Raw genomic sequence first — 7,499 nt, forward strand, 5'->3', positions numbered from 1 at the left:
GTGGGAAACGGTTCCGCGTGCGAAATGTATCATTTTTTTTATTTCAGTTAGTAAGTAAAGTAATTTCCCCTATGTTGTCTTTGGCGTCTTTGTTGGCTTCTCATGATACGATTAATAAAAATTGGGCCCCTTGGTTAACCCCCTGTCTTCACAGTGAGAGTAACTGTTATTGTATATTTGTTTTGTCGGTTTTCCATCCCTTTAAAGCTGACAAATTGAGTAGAAGCGATGATCCGTCTGCCCCCACTGCCAGATCTACGGAGCTCGCTTCTATCATTTTTTTTTAGTTTAAGGCGAAGGAAGCTTATCTGGGTGTCTGAAGCCATTTTATTTTTAATTATTCCAGACGTGTTGGTACAGTTGATGTCTAGTTGAATGGTATTTGTTTGTCAGATGTGACATTCCTGGTTCAATTCATATCAATAAGGTTCTTCAGATCAGTCCCGGTTCCATCGCCTAATTACGAGTGCTTCTGCTGTCCTCATACGACATTCAATACCGGTTCCACAGTTCGGCAAGTAAAGTTGGTGCTGTTCGTTTTTTTCTTTTTTTTTGGGGATGCGTATGTTGCCCCCGTTTTGGGACATCTTTTTTTTTTCACAGAACAGCGAGTAGTGCAACAGGCCGTCTGGATATGCCGTTCGGCTGGTGAAGTTTAATCGTGCACTTAACCACCAACCGTGTTTGACTGTCTTGTAGTATTTCTTGCAGTAGCACTTACTACTTAGTTATCGTCGGCATCTCGACAGGGTGCAGAAATTAAATCTGCCCCATCGTGGCAATTTGGGCCTGCTGTGGTGCCATTGCAATTAATGGGTTTGAGTAGCGCAAGTTAATAGGGGTGGGTGGAAGGGTGAATAATAAGGGAAAATTCAGAGCGCTCTGGCTTATCCTTTATTGTTGTCCCGCGCACTTGCGCTATTCAAGACTAAATTTAATAAATCTTTCGGGCTTGGTTCGGGTTCTTGCTTTGCTTGGTTCACATTCAGTTTCGTAGAAAAAGTGTTGAGGTTCGATCCTGTGCAGGCCTTCCTAAATAGTTTCGTGCGGGCTTGAAGAAAACATAAGCGTACAGCCATTGTACAGAAAATATAGTGTCACGTTGTGCTTATATATACATACATGTAATAAACATTAATGTCGGGTTTTACGTGCAAAATCGAAGATTTGTTATAAGGCACGCCGTAGTGAACGTCCCCGGATTAGTTTTGACTACCTGGGGTTCTTCGACGTGCGCCCAACGCCCGGTACACTGGCGTTATTTTATTTCGCGCTCATCGAAATGCGGCCACCGCGGCCCGAATTCCATCCCGCGCGCGCGGCCTTACTAGCGCAACGCCGTAGCCAATATACGGGGCATTTCTAAATGCGTAAGCATTTCTATGCTTACCCAACGAGAAAACCCTCCGTCCGTCACGTAAGACGACCGCTTTCTAGATAGCGCCGGCAGCAGCGAGCAAATCCACCTTCGTGCTGCCTTTTGCTTCAACGCCAACGATGCAACCAAGAACACACTGTACACGGAGCTCTCACCACACACTTCACTCTGCCACTTTCGCAGATCGTCTTCAAGATACGGGCCTGCGTGTCTCTCTTCAACGATAAGTAAGCGGCGAGAACACAGCAAGCGAAGCTAACATGGCCGCCACCCTGTCTGCATCTCGGCTACTAAGCGCCAGGTTGTGAGATCGAATCCAGGCCATGGCGGCCGCATTTAGAAGGGGAGGAGATGTGGTAACACACGTGTTCTTACATTCAGCTGCACCTTAAAGAACTCTGGCCGGTCCAAATTTCCAGAGTCCTCCACTAAGGTGTGCTTCGGGATCAGATCGTGGTTTTCGCACGTGAAAGCACATAATTAATCGCAGATCGTTTTCAAGGCGCGGCCGACGCGGCAGTACCATACGAACCCGCCGAGTGAGTACGTACGGTCGCAGTTCATAATGGTTCGGCACGGATGGATAAGGCGCTGAAGAGCGATAACGTCTTATAATGATAGGAACGGCATCGGCACGCCTGGCGCCAGAGCCTGTGGAACTTTGCTTGCGTCATCAGTACTTGCGCCGCCGTCCGCACAAGTTCGTGTTGCCGCAGCGCTGCCGTATGGACTGGCCTGATCAAGTTTCATAACATTGACGATGACGCCGGGCTGCGTGGAGATGAAGTGGCATAATTCCTACGCATACTTAGGAAACTGCCAAATTAGTATCTGCGCGAACTTTTTTAGCTACACCAAATTTTTTTCAATTGTGCCTGTGACAGATAGCACAGCTGTAATCCTTCATCAGAATTACTCGATGAGGCGGCCATTATTTCTACGAGAAATGGAAGTACTGAATTGAATAATTAACATAATTGCGCTAATCAACCTTCTAATTAATTACTTTACGGCGCATATCTGAATCTACGCATTTTAGTTGGCGAGTTGGCAAAGGGTATCTATTTGGAACGAATTCTCTGGACTACACCAGATTCGAGCTATTAATTATCAAATTGTGCGACGAGATTCTGCATTGGGGTTCTATATTTACTTCCGCGGTTCAATGCTTAAACCACGTTTTACCCGCCGTGGTTGCTCAGTGGCTATGGTGTTGAGCTGCTGAGCACGAGGTCGCGGGATCGAATCCCGGCCACGGCGGCCGCATTTCGATGGGGGCGAAATGCGAACACACCCGTGGTACTTATATTTAGGTGCACGTTAAAGAGCCCCAGTTGGTCAAAATTTCCGGAGCCCTCCACTATGGCGTGTCTCGTAATCATAAAGTGGTTTCGGCACTTAAAACCCCATAATCTAATCTAATCTAAACGGCGTTTTCTTAGAGAAAGTTACTGGAACGCCAATTCATTTCATCCATAGCATTATGGGAACGCCAGCTTGAGGAGCAGCATCGGAGCCAGCTGCTGGAGAGAACGACGATGAACGCGCAAGCAGTGGCACGAGCCATGCTGATGGTGATAGTGTTTGTTCAAGCAGATTTGTTAAAGGACACAAAAATGCATGGGCCCCTAGCCATAAACAGCTTTGCTGCTTAAACGCTATACATGAATATATGCTAACTTCAGGTAGCATCTGTTTCCTAGACTTCCTACATATAGACTTCCTAGCCTGAGTGACGCGGCATGGCGGACGGGGGCGCCGCTCGCCGCAGCAAATGGAAAAGTCGCCAGGCAGCGCGGTCGCCCAGGCGTGTTGTGTACGGGCTGCGAGATTGTGCCTCCCGTGCATTTGTTCGCACAAGCCTGCAGCTCCGTGAATATCCTTGAGAACACGAAAGGCCGACGCCTGCCCGTGAAATTCTATATATTTTCCGGCAGGTATGGTGAAAAAAAAAACTGTGGCTGCACCTAAGCAATACTTATGATATATAAATGCGAGAGCATTACTTGTCGCTGAGTTATGTCGTTCAATTTAGTCTTGCGGCGAAATTTTTGCTGAGTTTGGTGCTGCTGCGTCAAACGTCCTTCTTCATTGAAGTCTTGCTGTGTCTATGAGATCCCCTTCTTCCGCTTGCACCATTCGCCAATGACGCACGCTCTCCCCGTCTTCAGACTCTTTCCCTGTCGGTGGCTCCCGGAGAGGAACAAAGAGCAAGAGCCAGAGAGCAAGCGGGAGATGACTTCAAACCGCGCTGCGTTTAAGGCCCTCTGAAATAAACTCCGTCCCACGTTCCAAACGCCCTCCTTATGGCTACCGCAGACTTAACAGTGGCGAAGAGAGAGTGGATTTGAAGCTCACGTTGACCTGTACCTGTGCTACGCAATGGCAACGCGCGCACCGGGCAGACTACTGGAGTTTAATGGCGCTTCGTGGACAACGTGGCTTCGACGCGTCCAGTTTTACTTCGCGGCTAACAACACCATGGACCCCAAGAAAAAGAGAGCACGCCTGCTGACGCTGCGCGGTGAGGAGACGGACGACACCGTCTGGCGCATTGGCGCAGCCAAGCAGCCCAGCTGAAGTGGCCTACAACGGCATTGTTGCGGCACTTCTGAAACGCTACGACCCGAGACCATCCGAGGTCTTCAGCCAAGCTCACTTCCAACGACGTGACTAGTTGGAGGAACAGACGGTAAGCGCCTACATCATGGCGCCGAAGACCTTGGCCGCCGACTGCAACTTCGGGACTTTACGCATAACGGTTAGTTCACCAGCAGCTACCGGAGAGCAAACGGCATCAACAGCATCACCTGCCAACACAAGAATGCTTCCCCTGAACATTATGTTCCGTGACCGATTCGTGTGTGATGATATCCTGCAACAGAGGCTGTTTGCTGAGGGTGACCTGACATTCACAAAGCCCTATGACATTGCTATCCTAGCAGAAAGCACTGGCCAACAGCAACTAGACATCCGAAAAAACAGAGTCGCTTTACCAGGCGACTCACCAACTTCGTCGCGATCAGGAAGGCGCAGACCAATCTTCTAAGCCACAACGCTGCTGGCGTTGCGATGGGCAGCACAGCCCCCAGTCATGCAAACACCAACCTGCTACGTGCACTTTCAGCAACAAGCGCGGCCACACTGAGAAGGCCTGCATTACGACGAAAAAACACGCGAAGGGGCCACCACAGCGACATAAAAACGTGAACGCCACAGAGACGATAACGCAAGTTGAAACACAGTACAGTCCACCAGCATCAACAGCGCTGCACGGCTTACAAAACGTCGTCAACCTCGGCACGCGACCAAAGATCATGGTCATCCTTACTGTCCATCACCAGCCCATACAACTTAAAGTTGGTTCGGGAGCAGCATGCAACGCTCATCAGCGAGAATCCGTACTGTAACGCAAGGCCATGGAACGCCCCTTTTTTCGATGGCAGCACACACCAGAGAACATGGTCAGGACAAGACCTGCCACTTCTACGTAGTGCCAACGTATAATTTGTGTGCTACGCCACTATTTCAAAACTGCCTCTCGTGATTATGAAGGGCACTGGATCGAGCCTTTTGGGCAGAAACTGGTTCGACGCTCTCAAGATTGTGCTCTGCGTGCGGCATCAACCAGGCACCAGAGTAAAGTCGGATGGAGTAGCAGAAGCTGGTCGAGGAGCTGCAGAAGTACGAGGTGGTTTTCTCTGGGGAAATTCCGGGACATAACGGGCCACCCGTTGACCTCGAACTTTACCCGCACGCTAGTCCGAAGCTTCTGAAGGCCAGACGTATACTGTTTGCCCTGCAACCTGCCTACGAAAGGGAGCTCGACAAACTCGACCAATAGTGTATCATTGAGCCTACGCAGAATTCATACTGGGCCATACCACTGGTCGCAGTGACGAAGAGAAATGGAAGCCTGCGTCGTTGCGGGGACTACCAGTTCACCATAAACTTGGCGGCAAGATTGTCCTCATACCTGCTGCCAACACCGCAGTAAGTCTTCAGTACACTACGTGGAAAAAAGATTTTCAGCACCCTTGACCTAAGCGAAGCGTACCAGCACCTGAAGGTGAGCGAGAAAGCTTCAGAAGTGCTCACTTTTAACACCAGTCGAGGACTGTACAGGGTTAAGCAACTACCAGTTGGAGTAGCGGCAACTCCGGAAATTTTCCAAAAGTACATTGAATCCCAGGTTCAAGGAATTCCTGGTGTGTGCGTCTACTTGGACGATGTAATCATCAGTGGTACAGCCAATGAGGAACGTGCAGCTGGCCTACAACTTGTTGTGGAAAGGCTTGCTAGCGCAAACCTCCGCTTGAGCATCAGTAAGTGTTGCTTCGCTGTGCCCAAAGTGAAATTTTTAGGTCACCTGATCGACGCGAAAGGCATTCACCCCACCAGCGACAAGGTGCGGGCCATAACAGAGGCACGTGCTCCAACGAACAAGCAGGAGCTGCAATGCTTTCTTGGGGTTCTAACGTTCTATGACCGGTTCCCGGAACACCGAGCAACGGTTGCCAACGACCTTTACAACCTGCTTAAAAATGAAGTTCCCTGTAATTGGTCACCACGCCACGAGAAAGCATTTAAAGCTTTGAAGCTGCTGCTCCGTGACAGTGTGGTGCTCAGGCACTACGACGAGACGTTGCACTTACTCTTGGCGTGTGACGCGTCGCTCTACGGCGTGGGTGCAGTTCTCTCACAAAGAGACGATCAAGGCTGAGAAGCAGCGATGACCTTCGCTTCCCGCACGCCGTCACCTGCAGAGCGCAATTATTCTCAGCTCGATCGCCAAGGCCTGGCCATCGTCTATGGTGCCACCTATTTTCATCAGTATATCGCGGGCAGACAAGTGACCATTTTAACTGATCACAGGCCGCTTTTGTGCATCCTGGGAATGCAGAAGCGGATTCCGCAGATGCTGTCGCCCCGTATGACCCGATGGTGCATTAAGAGGTTCGCCTACGACTACGACCTCGTGTACCGCCCCGGAAGCAAGCACCAAAACGCCGACGCGCTGAATTACTTACCCCTCAGCGAAACCGCTGAGTACCCGCCTCGTGTTGGCTGCGTGTTGGTATTCGAAGCGCAACCAAAGCCTCGGCTGACAGCCGACATGGTCGCAACAGCCACACAAGAGGACCCGACGTTGTCCAATCTTTACAAAGCTCTACAGGAAGGCAGCGTTCAAAACCTCAAAGAAGACAACTCAACGCTTTTCGCCAGCGAGCTACGGAGTTGAGCTGCCATCGTGGCTGTATCACGCTAGGATCACGAGTTGTCATTCCAGGCCCACTTCGCCCAAAAGCCACGGGTCTCATCCACACGGGACACAGAGGCGTGGTGTCAATGAAGAAGTGCGCTTGCACCTACATGTGGTCGCCGGGAATAGACAAGGATATCTAGGCATTTGCGGCAGATTGCACAGCTTGCCACACCAATCAATGCACTCCACCACGAGCCCCAGTTCCACATCGGGACAGACCGAACACACCTTGGCACACCCTGCACCTCGGTTTCGTAGGCCCAATTGACGAGTCCACATTTCTGATGGTTATAGACGCCTACAGTAAATGGCATGAAGTTCACCACATGAAAAATATCACATCGACAGCTGTCGTCGAAGCCTCGCGTTCATTGTGTGCAACGTTTGTACTGCCCCAGAAAGCAGTATCAGACAACGGAACCGCATTCGTGCCGGCAGAAATCAAGAAATCCCGCAGTGCAACGGCATCACGGCGGAAACATATGCTCCGTGCCACCCAGCCACAAACGGAAAGCCTGAACGCTACGTTGGAGAGCTAAAACGCGCTCTCGCAAGAGGCCCCACAGGGCCAGTACAGCGGCGCATCGCAAGCTTTTTGTTCAAGCGGCACACAACCGTGCAGAATACGACGGGACAGTCCCCCGCACAGTTCACGTTCTCGCGCGAGCTTCGAACGCATATCTCGGCTGTTTTACCGGAACCGCCTTCAAAGGCCGCAGGAGGAGTCCAACACGCTACGCGCGGCAGGGAACTCGAGAAAGGACAGCAAGTGCTTGCCCGCCAGTTTCAACGGAAGCCCGAGTGGGCCCCGCCATCGTGAAGAAGCGCATCGGCCTGAGGTATTGGCTGGTCGAC

The sequence above is a fragment of the Dermacentor variabilis genome, chromosome 9 (genome assembly GCF_050947875.1).
Source record: "Dermacentor variabilis isolate Ectoservices chromosome 9, ASM5094787v1, whole genome shotgun sequence".
Taxonomy (NCBI): domain Eukaryota; kingdom Metazoa; phylum Arthropoda; class Arachnida; order Ixodida; family Ixodidae; genus Dermacentor; species Dermacentor variabilis.